This window comes from Sinocyclocheilus anshuiensis, unplaced genomic scaffold (assembly GCF_001515605.1).
Source record: "Sinocyclocheilus anshuiensis isolate Anshui unplaced genomic scaffold, SAMN03320099.WGS_v1.1 scaffold641, whole genome shotgun sequence".
In the NCBI taxonomy this organism is placed as follows: Eukaryota; Metazoa; Chordata; class Actinopteri; order Cypriniformes; family Cyprinidae; genus Sinocyclocheilus; species Sinocyclocheilus anshuiensis.
In genome coordinates, this window is record NW_015536503.1 from 1,014,827 (window position 1) to 1,035,272 (window position 20,446).

General features: G+C 38.3%; 1 pseudogene; it reads left to right on the forward strand.

Annotated features, from left to right (window-relative positions):
• Nucleotides 1-20,446, forward strand: part of LOC107690858 (collagen alpha-1(VII) chain-like) — a 65,195-nt pseudogene that overhangs the window by 10,233 nt on the left and 34,516 nt on the right.

A 20,446-nucleotide genomic window follows, 5' to 3' on the forward strand; every position in this document is an offset into this window, starting at 1 on the left:
TAGACGCATTTTGCTGCATTAAAGTTAACGATTAATCGATTAATTGATCGTTAATTTAAACGACGATCGATCATGGAAATGATCGAAAATTGACATCCCTAATTTGAATAATACCTGTTTCTATCTAAGTGCTATTCATTTCTTAAAGGTCCCATGGCATGAAAATGTCACTTTATGAGGTTTTTTAACATTAATATGAGTTCCCCTAGCCTGCCTATGGTCCCCCAGTGGCTAGAAATGGCGATAGGTGTAAACCGAGCAGTGGCTGAAATTCTGCACCAAGGCTGAATTTCGGGAAAGAGACTTCAGATACAGTACTAGGGACCACTTAGGCCTATATAAAAGCATCTAAAAAGCAGCATGTCATGGGACCTTTAACTGCCGCTCAGCAGGCCTGCACAGCCATATCTGACAGGATAAATGTGTTGGATTATACAGGTGATTTTCAGCGAAGATTCAGTGATTACATTGACTCTACTAACAGAATAGATCAAAACGATTATTCTGAATGTGTGTATATGCATATGTATGACGATACAGATCTCTGTCTTCCTCTCTTTTACAGATAAAAGAGAGAGTGCGTAGCAGCTAAATAAAGCAGAGAACAAGCCCGTCTCAGGACATCAGTCCAAAGAAGAGGATCTGCCAGCAAAGAGATAAGAGGGGGAGGACAGGGAAAGAAAGAGAGAGTTGGAGGACGAGAGAGAGAGAGAGAGAAAATGGGATATTGCGGCATGTGGATCTTCCTCTTGTCCCTGTCTCTCTTCTTTCAAAGCGTCACTGCAGAGGCTGAAGGTAGACTGCTGACTCACGCTTTATCTACATGCGATAGGGCCTCTTCAGTCCCCAGTGAACTGCCAATATCCCGCCCTTCAATCAGTCACTGTCTGAAAAGGTTGCAGGCAGGGTCCAAAATGAACAAGCACTAAATGCGGGTAAAATTTGGTGAGCAACTAAAATTGAGTTAATCTCGGTATACACAATGATATACAACCTTTTGTGTTTGGATGCGAGTTAAAAGTTAAAAAGAAGGAAAACTTCCAAAAGGAAACATTATATGTAAATGAGGTAAATTCCTTCATTTTTTTTTTTTAGTTCTTGATTTGACTAGCTAGCATTAGAAAAGAGAAGTTTTTTTTTTAATACGTAGCGATTTCTTTACTTTAGACTCCAGAATTTTATATAAAACATTTTTAAATGATATATTGGTAAGTTAATATGCTAGATCCTATGTAATAATACTATGTTCCTGTGGCTCAGTGGTAGAGCATTGCGTTAGCAGAGCAAAAGGTCCTGGGTTCGATTTCCAGGGAATACACATACTGTGTTACATACGCAATGTATAGCCTGAATGCACTGTAAGTCGCTTTGGATAAAAGTGTCTGCTAAATGCATAAATTATTAATTAATTAATTAATTAGATCCTAGTTAATAAGTTGGACCGGACAAATATGTATGCTGATGCATAACTAATCAGTTATTAAAGTGAGACTACAAAAACTTGACACTTGACTTTAATTTATTATTTTATTTTATTAGTTGAATAATTAATTAAGAATTTTGTAAATTAAAATAATTTGTTTTATTATATTTTTATGTATATTATAATTTGTTTTATTATATTAAATATATAAATAGTTGAATAATTTACTGAATAATCAGTTACTTCAGTGTCAGTGCTTTTTGTCTGTTCAATCTTTTATTTTATTTTATTAGTTAAATAATTAATCATTAATCAGCTTTTTGTCTATTCAATTTTATTAGTTGAATAATTAGTTACTTTCGTGTCAGTGGTTGTCTATTCAAATTTTCATTTATTTTTTTAAACTCCTGTCACTCTGTACTATTTTTGGTCTAGAAAAAGCCCACAAAAATATAAATTTTTTTGAACCACAAACCCTTAAAATTTCTTATGTTGTATGAAGTTTAGCAATAGGGAAGTCCACCTTCAGTCATGTCTGTGTATGTCAGTTCTCGTCTGTCTGCACACCTGAAGAGGATGTGCAGGTGAAGTTGAAATGAACACAGGGTTCTTTCCACATGTGTCCTGCTGAATCAGCAAGTTCTGCTGCAGGCCATCTGCACACCTCCTGCAGCTTGATACCTCTGGTTTGAGCCTTTTCGGATAAATCACTGTGTCCCTCTCTGATTTCCATCACCCCTGAACTGTCTGCAAAGAACACATAAACACACACTGTGTGTGTGTTTATGTTTCACCTTGAGCTGTGTGTGTGAGGGAGAGAGAGAGACAGAGTGGGAAAGAGCGAGAATGTGAAACATACTGAATTCATGCAGGATGGTTTTAGAGGAGTCAGGAGTCAGGACAATTACTGACTGAGGCTCTAATACCCTGAAACACTAATTTTCCACACCTCTTCAAAATGGCTGTTTGCAGTGACAGACACTTGACTATGAAATGGAAAGAATGTACTTTCTGAGGTCACGTCCTTGTACTCTTTCAGTATCGCACCTGCTTTATGTTGAAATCTGGTTAAATGCAAAAGTGCGAGCATCTAACCCCGGTAATCAGCCCTTATAACTGTAAATACACCGGCAGTCACTTTTCATTGCTGTCAGGGCCTTGTTGTCATGGTAATGGTTGCCAGTCTGTTACAGTTGCTTTAAAATGAAGTAAATGTTTGCTTAATAACCTTATTTCTTCACTGACTTTATGAGTCAGCACTGAACGGAGCTCTTTTACGTTGTATCATGTTAAACCACATCATCTTCTCAGGCTGATTATTTTAATCTAGCAGCAGATAATTTTAGTGTAATCCTCTACACACACAACTGCACGGTCTGCAAGCTGCGGCTGAGATGTATCTAGAAAGTCAAACTGGAGATGATCTGTTTATTGTGCTGTATGCGATGAAGAGTCTGTCTTGACGTGGCAGTGCTGTATTGTGGCTCTTTTGTGGGTTGAAGTTATCACTGTCAGTGCTGAATTTGCAAAAATAATGACCATTTCAAACAGGTTTCCCTTACACTAAGATTGAATATAAACACTAAGAAAATACACAGCTCAAAAAAGTAAAGGAACATTTGATCATCACAGTATAACTCCAATGCTGCGTACAACATCGCTGATTCAACTGCAGGCGCCATCTTCTGGTGAGGCATGGGAATTCATTCAGCATGGCCCTCACATACTGCTTTTCCACCAGGGCTGGTGCCGGAACCCAATTGGGAACCGGGCTGCACTTTTCCACTCTAAAAAATCCTGGGCCGGAGCCCAGATCTTGGTTCCGAACCGGCCACAAAACCTTGCTGGTCTCGAACAAGGGACCCTATGACATCACACTCTAAAAAATGCTGGGTTAAATATAACCCAGCATTTTTTAGAGTGCAGTAGGCAGTGCTTCGTTTGAAAGGCGCCATTTTTAAAAGCCGTCGTGGTACAGGTAATCTAACAACATTAACACAACAATTAAATATCAGTAGTAGTTGGCAGAACAGATCAACACTCTACTTCCGCAAGATATAACAAGTGATTTCGGTCACATGTTGGTGTAGAGGGTTCTGCTCCCTGCCAGTGGAAACGCGAGCCAGTTCTGAACGATAGCCACTCTTGGCCGAGCACTGGCACCAGCCCCAATTGAAAAGCGTTAACAGTGATCTGTGGGTATTTTCTAGCAGTTGAATGCACATCGGTTGTTCACTCGTTATTGCGGTGCATTATGGGATTGAATGAGTGCACTCAATAACGTCCATTATAGTTTTGTACACCACTACAAATGGCTGTCCCCTCAAATAGTGCCTGATTTAAGGGAAAAGTGGGTGATTTCGGACCCAAACCAAGTCATTTAAACTTCAGGGATGTCAGTCTGTCCAGTTAGGAAGCTTACGTTATTGTGAAACAGTTTCACCTGCTTTGGTGCAAATGAAAGTGACAACAGATGCACTGGAGAGGCAATAGCAATACAACCCACAAAAAGGGAATGGTTGTGTAGATTGTGGCCACAGACAATTGCTCTCTGATCCTTCCTGACTGTTTTGTTTCTAGTTTTGTCTTTTGTTAGTGTCCTTCTCACTACTTGTAGCATGAGGCAGTACCTGCAACCCAATTAGGTTACACAGGTAGTCCATCTTCTCCAGGATGGCACTTCCATACGTGCCGATGCAAGGAGGTTTATGTGTCTTCCAGAACAGTTTTAAGAGCATGGAAGAGATACCGGGAGATGGTCTGTTACACAAGAAGAGCTAGACAGGGCTGTAGAAGGGCAACATCCCAGCAGCAGGACCGGTATCTGCTCTTTTGTGCTAGGAGGAACAGTAGGAAAAGTGCCAGAGCCCTACAAAATGACCTCCAACCGGCTACTGGTGTGCATGTTTTTGACCAAACTGTAGATATAGACTCCATAAGGGTGGCATGAGGGCCTGATGTCCTGTAGTGGGACCTGTGCTCACAACCCAGGACCATGCAGCTCGATTGGCATTTGCCAGTGAACACCAAAACTGGTAGGTCCACCACTGGCACCCCATTTTCTTCACAAATAAGAGCAGGTTCACACTGAGCATGTGACAGACATGAAAGAGTCTGGACATGCTGTGGCGAATGTTATGCTGGCAGCAACACCATCCAGCAGGACCGTTTTGGCAGTGGGTTAGTGATAGTCTGGGGAGGAATATCCTTGGAGGGTCTCACAGACCTCCACTTGCTAGCCAACGGTGTCTTTACTGCTGTTAGGTACCGGGATGAAATCCTCAGATCTTACACTGTTGCAGTGGGCCCTGGGTTCCTCCTGGTGCATGACGATGCCCAGCCTCATGTGGCCAGAGTGTGTAGGTAGTTTCTGGATTAAAGTTTGCTTTTGATGAACTTCCCTATTGCATAAAAGTAGTTTTCTCTCTTAGAATGCTGTATATGAGTGATAAATCACTAAAGCCTGCAGTGTTTGTTCCCTTCTGATGTGGGTGGAACAGATTTTCCCAACTCTGTGCAGCAACTTTTCCGGAAATGAGACTGAACTTTTTACGTAGTTCCTGCCAGATGATCAATAACGTTGTGCTGTTTAATGCATATACTTTTGTTTCCAGAGCTCAATTGTGTTCTAATTGTATAATAGCGTCTGTCATCTTGTGGTTGTTGGGGTGGGGGAGGACATTTCAAGGCATTCTTCTGTGAGCGAGTTAAGAGGCGTTAAAAAAAAAAGCTTGGGATGTACTTGTGTCCTTCGGTTTTGTCTATCTTCTCTGATCTTTGTCCTCTACTATTAAGTCTAATCCAGTACTGATTAGCTCCTGCCTAAAAAAGCTTGTCTTTGAAGAGTTATCTGATTCAGAGGACATCTGCAGTCCACTTAGTGTTGGCCTTCACAGGCTTCACAGTGATTGTGCAATCACCTCACAACCAAGGCCACATTTGCAGCAATCAAAGACAGAAATAAATGAATATTTGGATGTAGTGTAAGGATGTGCACTACCAAAAAAGAAGCATCCTGAAATTGTAGGTCATATGAAACTATAGCACAAGCACTGGATGACTGGATCAGGACTTATTCTGAGTCTGCAGCTGCTTTTCCTGTTTAATGTGGATTCTAAAGTGCAGGTCACTTGGCATAAATTTACTAGCTCTGAAAATCTTCTCTGAGTCTACACTGCCATCTAATGGTGGCCAAACATGTGGCTGGGTGTGAAAAAGAAGGCCTTGATAAGAATGAGGTTGGATTCCTTCAAAAACTATGGTGACAGTATTTCTTAATCTTTGGAACGTTAGTTAAAAAATATAATTGTTTATTGTTAGTTCACGTTCAGGTCCAATAAATAATATTAACAGATATAACTTTTAATTTTAATAAAGTATTAGGAAATGTTGAAATTAACATTAACTAAGATTAATAAATGCTTTAGAAGTACAGTATTTTCATTGTTATTTCATGTTAGCTAATGCAATTACCTAATGTTAACAAATGGAACCTTAATGTAAAATGCTACCATTATTTTTTCATTATTGCACAAAATGTACCAGACATATTTGTTAATTGACATTTTTAATAATACATGTTTAAAATATTACTTACTAAAAATTATATTGATTGATTTCATTTCATATTATACAATGATTTCATATTATTTCATGTATCAATCAAAATGAATTAATAACCAATTAAATTATTTTTATTTAATGTTGATTTTATGGGCCCTGCAAGAAGAATTCTCTAATTTACCATAAATTAAAAACAAAGTCAAAGAAAATTACTTGTAATAGACAAGGCTTTTTGTTGCATGACATACCTCTATTGTGTTTGTTGATCTGCTATGATTTATAATTCTGAAATCCATCTTCCTGTCAAACCAATTCAGCTTTCTGTGGTCTGTGTGTGTGTTCGTGTGCAGTTCCCCTGAATTATGCCCAGCTTTTTCAATATGAAATATTAGCCATCTTATTAGAACAATTTTGTCTCAGCCATGGTAAAATAAGAAAATTTGTCAAAAACAAACAAACAAAAAATCATTCTCGTTTTTTTCTTTTTCAGTATGTCGTACAGCCATGCCTGCTGATATTGTGTTCCTGGTGGATGATTCCTGGTCAGTGGGTCAGACCAGCTTCCAGCAGATCAAAGAGTTCATAGCGGACATCATCCGAGCCTTCCAGGGAAGTGTGATTGGACAGGAAGGCGTTCGCTTTGGAGTTACTGTCTATTCTGACTTGCCCAGGTCAGTATACATACTGCAGTGGGTTAGTGTTTGCACTTTGGAGAGCTGTTTTCTGCTGAGACAGTGATTATGAGAGAATTAAAGACTATAATATACTGGATGTGTGTATATTCTCTACATTAGTAAGCACGAATTAACTGCTTGAATACTCCATATGCATCCGGTTGTGTCCTTGTTCAGGATGCGTATAGCTCTGACAGATTATTCGACTCTGGAGGAAGTGCTCCGAGCTGTGGAGGAGGTGCCATATGAGGGAGGCAACAGCCGCACCGGCTTGGCATTGGAATTCCTTGTCGAGTCTGTGTTCAGTCCTTCTATCATCAGAGACAACGCCCCAAAGGTGTGACACTTCAGTCACAATCACTTCAAAACACTTCACACACAACCAAACCCATGTTAGAGCCACAACAGAGATTTTAAAATGGCTTTTATAAGGCATTGCATATTTACTCAAATATTTGAGTGCATCTTAAGTGCCTTAACTTGCCATTAAAGATGCCAACAAGCAATTTGTCTGTCCACACTGACCACAAATTGCTGCACGATATGACTCAATCACAGCCAGTCAGAAAATACTTGATGTTTAATGTACAGTTATAAGGATCAGGATTGTGAACCAATGGCATTTCGAAGTGGGCGGAGCTACACACTTAAAAATAATGGTTCCAAAAGAGAGTTATTTTCACAATGATTCCATAGAAGAACAATTTTTGGTTTCCCAAAGAACCTTTCAGTGAACAGTTCTGAAAAGAACCATATTTTTTTAATATAAAGACCATTTTAAAAATCTAAAGAGCTTTTTCCCACTATACTCTTAAAAATAACAATTCCAAAAGGAGATGCCATGGCATAGAAGAACCATTTTTGGTTCCCTAAAGAACCTTTCAGTGAACCATTTTTTTTTTTCTCTCAATAATCTAAAGAATGTTTTTTCCACCATAAAAAACATTTTGTGGAATAGAAAGGTGCCATGGATGTTAAAGGTTCTTCGTGGGACTATAGATGCCAATAAAGAACTTTTATTTTTTAAGATTTTATAAAGGGCCTTTTGTAAATGGAAAAGTTTCATGGATGTTAAAGGTTCTTCATGCAACCATAGATGCCAATAAAGAGTGTCCCTTAAATGTACCATGATGGTGCATAAATGGAAATCAGTCAAACGACAATATCATACTGCTTGTTGTGGTCACAGCTTGTATTTGACATTTTATTGCATGTTGTTCGGTTAGGACACAATACTGAATCTCAGTGATATTTGTCCATTATTAAAACTGCAGCAAAGTATTGAAATGCTAAATTTCCAAATGAAACATCCTTGCACATATACACAGAACAAACTTCTAATTATACATCTCAAAGAGCTGCACCTGCAATCACTCCATTGATTCTGTCAGGACATCACGTCCTGCGCTGCAGTGCACACACTCTGCTCCGCAGTGTCCCACCCATCCTAATTTAGGTCTTGATTAGGATTCCAAACCGCACACAGCTGCTGGTCTTGCCGTAGAGCACCTGGTATGGAGAAATGAGTGGGCGTTTATAATGAACTGCAGAGATTTCACCTTTTATTAAAACTCTCATCACATACATACACTGTAATGGCATGCTAGTGTACAGTGCATAAAGATGAACCCAGATGCAGCACAACCAATGCTGGTGAACTTTAGGTGACCCAGGAGATGTTTCCTTTTCAGAATACTCATTTGTGAGTGTAAGCGACTTTGCAGGTTTGGATCTGCTGCGGTTGGTGAATTATGTATGCAATGAGATGATAATTCATGCCGTATGCTTTCAAGGGCATCAGTATCAGTGTGATGCTCTTAATGGTAGATTGAGTCCTTAAATAAAAAAATCACACTTTTGGGTGGATTTCATGAAAGCTAACAAGAAAAAGTCCCAGTCATATTTCACACCAAAAATCAAAAGAAAAAAAATTACATTCTGCATAAAGAATATAATGTTGTTGGATTTTTTTAACACTTTTTTGCATTATATTTTTGTTATTATTTTTCATGACAAATAAGCATATTTCACCTCTCAGATTACTGTAATTTATTACGGTAAAATATTACATTAAAGAGAATCATTGTTGAAAATAATCAAGAGTAGTAAAATTATGTGATGCATTTTAGTAATGAAAATTGGGGTGTAAAAATTGCTTAATTGTGCAAAAATATTCCTACTATAAATATAGGCCTCATTTTCTGTATTCAAAATATAATTAATTTTTTTTACCTGTTAACACTTTATTTTAGAGTTCTGTTCTACATTTACTGTATGTGCTACATACTTAAGTAATAATTCTAAACCTAACCTTAACTCATATTAAGTCCATGTAATTACCTTATAGTATAACTTAGTAGTTGGTATGTGAGTACACTGTAAGTACTGTAAAATTAAGTTGTGGGGAAGTTGTGGCCTAATGGTTAGAGAGTCGGACTCGTAACCCAAAAGTTGCGAGTTCGAGTCTCAGGTCCGGCAGGAATTGTAGGTGGGGGAGTGAATGTACAGTGCTCTCTTCCACCTTCAATACCACGACTGAGGTTCCCTTGAGCAAGGCACCGAACCCCCAACTGCTCCCCGGGCGCCGCAACATAAATGGCTGCCCACTGCTCCGGGTGTGTGTTCACGGTGTGTGTGTGTTCACTGCTGTGTGTGCGCACTTAGGATGGGTTAAATGCAGAGCACTAATTCCTAGTATGGGTAACCATACTTGGCCACATGTCACGTCACTTTCACTTTCACTTTCATTAAGCACAACCTTTTTCCTTTGAGGTTAAATACAAGTTGGACCTTTTTTGACAGGTTTTGTGAGATTCCAGTATTAAGATATTAGACAAAAAGAAAGCTAATTTTTAGGACCTTTAAGATTTTTTGCATTGTGATCATTTTAATTACAATTAAGCTCATATTTTAGTGTGAGATTCACCCTTTTGCATGTTGGGATCACTAAAGCATCACTTTGTTTCTTTCTGGCCTCAGATTGCTGTTCTGATCACTAATGGCCAATCGGATGATCCAGTGGACGGTCCAGCTAAAGCTGTAGCAGACAGTGGGATTTCCCTGTTTGCTGTGGGTGAGTTGAAAACTTAGTGTTCTTTATGTCAGAAGTGTTTGTGTTGTAGATTGAATGGGCATGACACGTCTGTGTGCACTTCTTGTTTTGACGTGTGGCTCAGAGTAACTATAGTGCAGTGATTTGTACCATCAGTGAATGGTAATATTGGTGAACACGGAAAGACGTAAAACGTGTATGTTTGTGTGTGTCAGCCTTGTTTCCTTGACTTTCTCACGCTCTTTCTGTTTTGACGCCCAGAGTGCTGAAATAATTATGGCTCATTACCCGGTGGTCGACTAATTGCTGTAATTTTTCATCAAACCCATTCCTCCTTGCCCCCCTTTATCACACACACACACTGACACCGTGGTCTGCCTTTCTAATCAGTTTTCCCAGAGACGTGAATATATCAGGCCGTTTGACACATCTATGAGACACATGTACAGCAGGGCGACATGCCGTGACATTCTCCCATCATCACTTTACAGCCGATACACTGTCTGATAACACTGCAGCGGGTCTGAGACACATTAGGGTCATTTCTATACACACACACACACACACATACCTGTTAAGCACTAACTGCACCTTACAGACCTCCATGTTATGACAATGTTAAAATAAAGTCACGTTGGAGCTGTGGCATTGTGGTTAGTGAATAGTCATGGTGCTCATATGGATGATAAAGGTTTGAGGTTCCTTCAGTGTACCCTGAATCTATAATGTGTAAGAAATGATGAAGCAGATCTTTATAGAAGCTAATCGGTGCCGTTTCAACTAGCTGATATCATCATGTGTGTTGTATGTTCTTAAGGGCTAAGGAATGCTGATCAGTCCGAGATGAAGAAAATCGTCACGGAACCCCATGAGGAACATCTACTGCTCAGCCCAGATTTCTTCTTGCTGGAGAACCTTCTGCCCAAACTCTCTCGTCGCATCTGCTTCGCTGCTTCAGAACCTCCCCGACCTGTTAAACAAAAGCCACCTGGTAAAACCACCATCAGTTTTTCTACCTTTTTGTTGTTGCTGTTGTTTGTAACCAAAGGTTTTTATTGCATTTTGAGCCTATCTGAACACAGTTGACCCTTCACTAAACTCTGCCATCCTTTGTTGCTTTTTCTCCATGAGACGAGCTTTACAGAATGCCCCATAAGAATTAATGGGAAATTAATGTAAACAGTATAATTGTCAGTAAAATGCACACATAAATTATGTGGTTTTTATTCTTTCTTGGGCTACAATTAAGTGTGACATTTACATCTGTTGTTATTTATTTATTTAAAATTCAAAAATGTTTGTACACAGTAACATGATTAAATGCTGCAGACTATGAATCAGAATCTAGGAAAATACTCAAAACAGTCTGAATCTGAAAGGAGAAAAGAGTTACGACAAGTTAAATCACATTTATTCATAAAGTGCTTTTACATCATTCACAAACTGGTCCTCATTCACAAACTGGTCCAGCTGGGGCTCAACACTTCGCTGTGCAACTGGCTGTTGGACTTTCTGACTGGAAGACCTCAGGCAGTTCGGGTCGGCAGCAACACATCCAGCACCATCACACTGAACACTGGGGCCCCCCAAGGATGTGTGCTGAGCCCCCTCCTCTTCACTCTGCTGACCCACGACTGCACACCATCACACAACTCCAACCTCTTCATTAAGTTTGCAGATGACACGACTGTAGTGGGTCTCATTAGCAACAGAGATGAGACAAACTATAGGAGAATTGACAATAAAGCAGACTTGACTTGACTTGACTTGACATATTGTTTCAAAGCAGCTTCACATTAATCAAGAAGAAAATACCTGTTAATTGATCAATTATGAAACATTCAATTTCAGCTGTAAAGCAGCTCTACAGAAGATAATAGTGTCATTATTCAGCTCACTTTAGTTCACTGTTGTTTCAATTCAGTTCAATAGCTGTGCCAATGTTGTAAAGCTCATCAATTATTAAACGAGTTTAATTCAGCTATAAGATGCTCTACAGAAGGCAATAGTGTCATTATTCAGCTCAAGTCGGTTGAGTGTTGGTTTGGTTCAATTCAGTTCAATAACAGTGCCGATGTTGCAACGTTAGTGTCATTATCCAGCTCAAATCTTGTTCTCATCGAATAGTGTGAGTGCAGTTTAGTCAATATATTACTGCATATTAATTATCTTTTTAAACCCCTTTCTTTTAATCACTAGTGATTAAAGTCGACAACATTAATGTAACATTTGACCAATGCTTTACTGTACTGCAATTTTGTTCAATTATTATTGTTCCTATTTATAACCCAAATGTGTACATAAATTAACATTAATTTTGAGGGCTGAGGTAGTTTGATCCACAGCATGAACCTCACAAGATTAATTATGAAGATATATACAAAGTTCTGTCACGAAACTCTAGATGGCGCAGGCCGATAGATTCTAACTCAATCTGATAAAATTACATCATCATTCACATGGCGCAGCTGATTGGTTTATTTTTGCATCATCAGGAGCCAATGAGCTTGCTGCTCGTCATTCAGATGCTTGGCTAGTGCTTGCTGTAGCAGTTGCATCGCGCTTCAGAAACCCTCCACCTTCCCCAGTTCCACATTTATAGATCTGCTACGGGGTAATTTCATGTATATTATAAATGGAGGTTATTTTATATATGTTAAATGTGCAGCAGCAGTATTTCCTACATGCTCACAGCAGCATATATGTGGATGTATTGGCAGTAGCAAGTCTCGGTACTTGGTCTGCCGCAGCAGCAGCAGCATAGCAGACCTATTCCGCCAAGACCAAACACATTAACATTGCCAATATTACCATGCTAAACTCTCAGGGAGTTGTCATGGCAAAACTAGCTGTTTTCAAAATAAAGATCTTGAAAAGAATTTAAAAAATCACCCCATGTGGATCGTGTTTTTTGTCACTATTATTAAGTGACCTGCCATTTTTCCATATATTTTTTTTTTATATATAATTTCCATAATTTCTACAAACACACAGATACTTCATTGACTTACATTAGAAAAGTGCAAAAGAAAATTAGAAAAGTGTATCGTCTGATAATATATCAGGCAGCAACATGGCTCAGTGAATAGCTGATTCTGTCTTTTCTTCTTATCCTGTGTGCTGTTCTGTCTGTTGTAGTGCTGGAGAGGATAGTAGGACCTAAAGATCTGCAAGTGAGCGAGCTGAGTTACAGCTCTCTGCAGCTGATCTGGAGTCAGGCCACAGGAGACGTTACCGGCTACAGGCTGCTCATCACCCCTGTGTCTCCAAAGGGCCATCTGCTCCCAGCACAGCAGAGACAGGTGAGACACGGTCACCTGTGCATATGTACACCCCATGCAGCACAGCAGATGGAAGGCTGCACATTGACCAGCTTTCTTTATGTGGCAATAAGCTAAAATGTTTACTATGTATTTGCAAGTGAGCGTGTGTGGTTTGTTCAGAATATATTCTTTTCTTTCTGTTTCTCAGATTGGTCTGAAGGGAGATATTAGTAGTACTCCAGTAACCGGGTTAAGTCCTAAGACTGAGTACTCGCTCACTTTATATGCCATCTACCCCGGACGCATTGGAGAATCTGCCTCTATTATCACAGAAACCAGTAACTATATTCACAAAAAATATCTCTAAACATGATAAATTTACATCAAAATGGCATTTATGTATATTTTGAAGGAATGATCTTTCATTGTGAGCTTATTTATACACAGTACACAGACTTTCCCATCGTCTAAATGCAATTCATGTGTATGCTTTCTTTTCAGCTGTTTTGCCACCGGTTTCGAACTTCCGTGTGATTGAAGAAGGACTGTTCTCTTTACGCCTGGGATGGATGTCTCCGCTTGGAAAAGTGGATAAATATAAAATTTATGTTCCAAGAAGTGAGAAATCAGCACACACTCTGAGACGGAATATGAGATATTTTAAAGATGTTGTTTTCAAAAATTCCTTCATTTGTTCTCAGCGGACAGACCCGGCCTCATTTACGATCAAATTCTGTCGGGTGACGCCTCCTCTCACGTGATTGACACTTTAGAAGAGGACAAAGAGTACACAGTCGACATCTACGCCATCTACCCAGAGGGCCCCAGTGAGACTGTATCTGTCACCGGGAAAACTTGTAAGTCTGTCTTTTGTCTTCTGTTTCTTTCATTTTTCATTTCATTATAATTTCATCATTATACATATTTAGATGGTATTTATGGTTAGGGAATAATAATTATTATTATTATTTTAAATATTAAATTTTTTTATTATTGTAATAATATTACCATTTATAAAAAGCATTATTGTTAATAATAATAATAATAATAATTGAAGGGAAATTTTATATTAAAATAGTTTGGCTTGGAATTATTGTGTATTACTGGTTTAACCACTAGATGGCAGTATAACACATATCATCACAAAGAAACCTTTAAGTAAAAATAAAAACGTTCTCTTGTGTTTTATTTATTTAATTTTCTATTTTCTGTTTCTAGTGTGTTTTGGAAAACTATTATAATTTTTTATCATGCATTATCATCCTATTATACACATCTCTTCCATCTTTATTTGACCCTCTAACTCTAGCACTCTCTATTCTAATTCTATTCTTTAAAAAAAAAACACTTGTCCCTTTAAGACTTGCACTCTATTCATTTGCTGCTTGTTTTCTTTAAATAAAAAAAAACTAACACTTGCTTTCTAATCTTTTTGTATTCTATCTGTTTTCTTTTCATTTATTATACAATTAACAAAAGCAAAAAAGACCTCTAACACGAGCTTGCTCTATTCTTTTTCTATTCTATCTGTTTTCTTTTTATTCATTATATTATTTAAAAAACCATTGCTACGTGTACTGTGTTAAGCTAACTGAGACTTGTTATAGCACTTGTATATCATTGCTCTTTTGTTGATTTTGATTGCTTCCATTGTCCTCATTTGTAAGTCGCTTTGGATAAAAGCGTCTGCTAAATGACTAAATGTAAATGTATTATAAACTCTGCACTTATCCTTCTCTTTGTGTTCCAGTGAAACTGGTTCCAGTTGATCAACTGCTGGTGCAGAACGCTACTACAGACACAGTTCAGGCCCGCTGGTCATCTGTCAGAGGCGCCACAGGATACAGACTCACCTGGTCATCATCAGGTAACGAGCACTGAGCTGCTCCAATACTAAATGCAGCCTATTTAAAAACAGAAATGCTCATGCATAGCTCTGCTCCCATATTTCCGCAGAGGGACACAGAGAAAATGTGAACCTGGGAGACAACTTTAATTTCTACATGGTGCAGGGCCTGCATGCTGGTACAGAGTACACCATCACTATCAACCCCATCTTTGTGGACATTGAAGGGCCTGTTACCTCTGCCAAAGCCAAGACATGTGAGTACTACACGTGAACTATAAGGGGCCGTTAACACAGGACACATGCTTGCTTTCCAAAACAGCTAGATGGAGCCAACACAATGGAACCCGGGGTTTCAATTTATGTTATTTAACTCACCACAGTGTCTTAAAAACATCTAGACATTAAAAATAGTGCAGAATGAGTGTGAAAAGCTTCAATACTGCTAATAATAAATCATGCCACGTATGAAGATGCTGATGCTCTCTCTCTTTGTCTCAGTGGAAAGCAGTGCAGTACAGACCCTGAGAGCTTTTTGTATTCTATCTGTTTTCTTTTCATTTATTATACAATTAACAAAAGCAAAAAAGACCTCTAACACTAGCTTCCTCTATTCTTTTTCTATTCTATCTGTTTTCTTTTTATTGATTATATTCTTTAAAAAACCCTTGCTACGTGTACTGCATTAAGCTAACTGAGACTTGTTATAGCACTTGTATATCATTGCTCTTTTGTTGATTTTGATTGCTTCCATTGTCCTCATTTGTAAGTCGCTTTGGATAAAAGCGTCTGCTAAATGACTAAATGTAAATGTATTATAAACTCTGCACTTATCCTTCTCTTTGTGTTCCAGTGAAACTGGTTCCAGTTGATCAACTGCTGGTGCAGAACGCTACTACAGACACAGTTCAGGCCCGCTGGTCATCTGTCAGAGGCGCCACAGGATACAGACTCACCTGGTCATCATCAGGTAACGAGCACTGAGCTGCTCCAATACTAAATGCAGCCTATTTAAAAACAGAAATGCTCATGCATAGCTCTGCTCCCATATTTCCGCAGAGGGACACAGAGAAAATGTGAACCTGGGAGACAACTTTAATTTCTACATGGTGCAGGGCCTGCATGCTGGTACAGAGTACACCATCACTATCAACCCCATCTTTGTGGACATTGAAGGGCCTGTTACCTCTGCCAAAGCCAAGACATGTGAGTGCTACACTGTAATGGGCCCATCACACAGGAAGCATGCTTGCTTTCAAAAACAGCTAGTTGGAGCCAACACAATGGAACCGGGGTTTCAATATGTGTTATTTAACTCGATGCAGTGTCTTAAAAACAGCAAGGCATTGAAAAATAATGCAGACTGAGTGTAAAAAGCTACAATACTGCTAATAAATCATGCCACATGTGAAGATGCTGATGCTCTCTCTCTCTTTCTCAGTGGAAAGCAGTGCAGTACAGACCCTGAGAGCGTCTGCGGTGAGCACTAGCAGCGCTGTTACCTCGTGGAACGCTGTACCTGGAGCCACAGGCTATAGATTGGCCTGGGGTCCTACTGCAGGTACCTATACAAGTACCTTTTTTCTGTCTCCTTGTCCTGCACTTGGCCATTCGTTTCACTTTGTAGTCCGTTTCTCTTTTCATTTCCTCTCTCTCTCTGATTTATATTCTCTCTTTTATGGAAGCGACAGGTTGGTGACAACATGAGGTGTCGCTGTGCTGCCTCATGACTCATGCCGTCAACTTTATTCGTATGTTTAAGAGAATTTGTGTGTGTGTGTGTGTGTAAGTTTGGGACTCTGTGTAAGAGAAATGAATTGATGGCACCTTCAAAAGAAGAGTCTTTGAAAGTGACTCCTTTCTGTCTGATGGGCTGCGGGCATCTGCTTTAAAAGAACGACCTGGAAGAACATTCTAATGAAAGAGAGCTCTGCGACTCATACCACACGCTCTGACACATACATAAAGAGAGTCTGAGGCTGAGTTTATGGAGAATGGGAAAGAAACGAAGGGCAAGAAAGACTAATTAGACGTTAGATGTTCAGTATTTTAAAAAAGTCTTGAAACACGAAAGTAAGATTTATTATTATTTATTATGAAATTATATTTTAAATATAAATGTACAATTTTGATATGTATATGTAAGAAATGTTAAATTAATATACATATATCTACACAGAGTGTGTGTGTGTAAATGTTTAATAATTAAAATATTCAAATTATTAATATTATTACGAATGTTTTTATTTAAATGTCACCAAAAAAGAATAAATAATATACATATACCTAAAAAAATTAAATACATATTTTGGATGACATATTTGTTTTATCTATTTATATATATTTATTTGTGTGTTTACTTATGTGAAGAGTTCATAGGGAGAGATCGGCCCAGGCAGTTGGCTCTGAATGGCAGCACTACGGAGTATGTTTTGAAGAATCTGGTCCATGACACCGAGTATGTGCTTTCCCTTTATGTTCTCTTTGGTTCTGCAGTTGGTCCGGGCATCACCGCTACATTCAGGACCTGTGAGTGACCCGACACCTTGTCATGTTTCCTTGATAAACACATTCTGACAGTGATTATTTATATATTAATGTGCTTGTTGGTTGGGTTAATGTCATAAGTTCTGCTCTCCAGCGCCTCTCGGATACGTCTCAAATTTTAAAGTGACGTCATACACCAGCTCCTCCATCAATGTGGAATGGAGTCCTATTGTAGGGGCCACAGAGTACAAACTCACCTGGAGTTCAGGTAAAAACTGTTGGTACTTTTTTTAAAACCTACAAAATTATAAAATACTACATTTGAAATTAATCTATCCAGTCAGTTTTAATAAGGCCCATAAAACTATGATATACTCCAAAACATAACATTTGCATCATTTGTGTTGTATGTTCTCTCCCAGAATTTGTGAGTCCTCAGAGTCGGTATCTTAACCGCAGCATTTTACAGCACAGCATCACTGCTCTTCAGCCACAAACCCTTTATTCTGTCAGCATTCACGCTCTCTACAGCAACACAGAAGGACCAGAAATCACTCTCTCACAGCAAACAGGTACTGTTCACAACACTGAACTTATTCACAGATTCACAGAAAAAGAACAGTATTAGTATAAGTATAAGCTACAGTATTTTTTTTTATATTGTTTCTGGGTTTGTTAACTGTCCTCCTGTCTCAAGACACCCATTTAATGTAATATTGTGAGTTTAGTGTAAATGAATCTCTATAATGGCATTTGTGGCATAATGTTGATTACTACAAAAAAATTGTATTTATGTAAATCTGGGTTCAAATGAAACGCTTACAATGGGGCCAATTTTCTGAACGTTAGAATACTCACAGCTACAGTATAGACATAAACAATATGTGTTAACATGATTTTAGTGTGAAAAAGTAACTCACTAACCTTTTATGTATAAAGTTATATCCAATTTTACGTCTTTCTTGCCATGACAATGTAACTCCGTAAACTTTAAACCCGTAAACAGCTTTACTTCTGAATGCACAAGTTTTAACAGAAGAATTTGTATGCTTTTATACAATTATAACATTCACATTTCTGCTTTAAATTATCCAAAAAAATGGTCCTAATCACTTCTACTGGAAGTGCTTTACCATAACCATTTTTTATGAAAACAAAGGTCTAGTTAGAGTTATTTGTGTGGTAATAAACACACCCAAACCCGAAACCCGGATCTTACAATATTCCTCTTATTTTTGCTTTACTTTTGCTGATTTCACCTTTTCACAGTTACTGCCTCTTCATACTGGTACTCTTAGGATTTTAACTATATACTGCTCCTTTTAGTATTGTCTGTGTTATATTAAGTCTTCTGCATTATTTTACTCTGTAGAAAAGCTGTACCAACAAATCTTGTCTGGTTGGACTGCTCTGTTTGGCTCTGTGTCTTCTTGCAATGACAACTGGTCGACAGGCACATTTAATTTATCAGAGCCATAAGACGAAAACTCTGCTCAGTTAATTAGGCACTTCAGACAGTCAGGGTCTGGGGATATGGAGATGTTCCTCCCATTGTTCCAATGGGATTGAGGGATATCATGAGATTGATTGACAGCTCCTGTGTTTGAGCCGCCATCTTTAGCAACCACAGCTGTATAGAGCAGTATTTTTACTGAAACTCAGTGTGTGTGTGTATGTGTGTGTGTTTCTCTGCTGTCAGCTTCACTGTTATCAGCACATCTTCACAGTTTCACAGGCAACACTGTGAAAAGCACAAAGCGGCTACACTGCACTTAAACAAACACTGTATATATAAACTATAAATATCAAATAACATTACCTATGTATATTTAATACCGTAAGATTATTTATTTAACCCATTTTGACTTGAACATGTCTTACATGTTGGACTATAATCCCTCAAGAGTCGTGATTTAAAAAAAAAATTAAATAAAATATTAAATAAACATTTTTGAATTATTTTTAAATCAATTTTAAAGAAAAAAATTTAAATTTTAAACTAAACATTTATTTGAAATAATTTGAAATATGAATTAAAATTTAAAAAAAAGAAAGAATAAATATATTTAAATTAATTTGATCAAACCTGTTGTCACTAATTGTTTTGCCATGCATTTGTAGCCTCTTTGACAGACTCTGAGCTGATTGAGACTGGTCGGGAGGTAAAAGTTGTGGACATTGGTGCCAACTCTTTCAAACTGGCCTGGAAGAAAACACCAGGGGTCACTGGGTACAAGATCACTTGGAACCCTTTCCATGGTGGGTACCAGCAGTCCCCATTACACTCCATTACAATTACACTTCATTACAATCCATCATCTTTACTCTGTTGTTCTGTCTGTTCTCTTAGGTGGAGAAAAGAAGAGCGAGGTTGTATCTTCTTCTGCCACATCCTTCACCATCACTGATCTGCCTGCCAGTACTGCATACAAGATCCAGGTGTCTGCAGTGGTCAGAAGCAAAGAGGGAAGTCCAGTAATGGTGACCGCTCACACATGTGAGTCACTTCAACCTGTTTGTTTTCATGCAAATGTACAGCAATTTAAATTAAAGTATCTTGAAGAAGAATGTTGCTGTTGTGTTACAGTGGATCTGCCCAAGGTGACTGGATTCAATGCTCTGAACACCACCGACAACAGCACTGTACTGAACTGGACCAGTGTAACTGGAGCATCTGGATACCTGCTGTCCTGGAGACATATATCAGGTCAGGAACATAAAAATCCATATTTACACACAGACCACGTCTTCATTTACACACATGACCTTCAATGTGTAAAAATGTCCTAAATATGCATATATATACTGTAGTAGTATAGTATATATATATATATATATATATATATAAATTATGTTCTGTATAATCTCTGGTAATGGAGACGTGCAAAATAAAGTGATTGTTTTAATATCATATATTATTTTATTACAGTAGATTAATTTAGCTTTAGGCTCTAGAGCTGCTCAGATGGCTTAGAACAATGAGGCTGACCGTTCATTTGTTAATGAGTGTTGCTAAATAGCAGGGAAGACTAATTTCAGATAAGCTCTAGTAATAAGAGTTCCTCTCACAAAAGCCGTTTTGTCTGATATGCGAGACATAAAAAAGAAGAGAATAGACAGCGTAGATAATGTCATGAA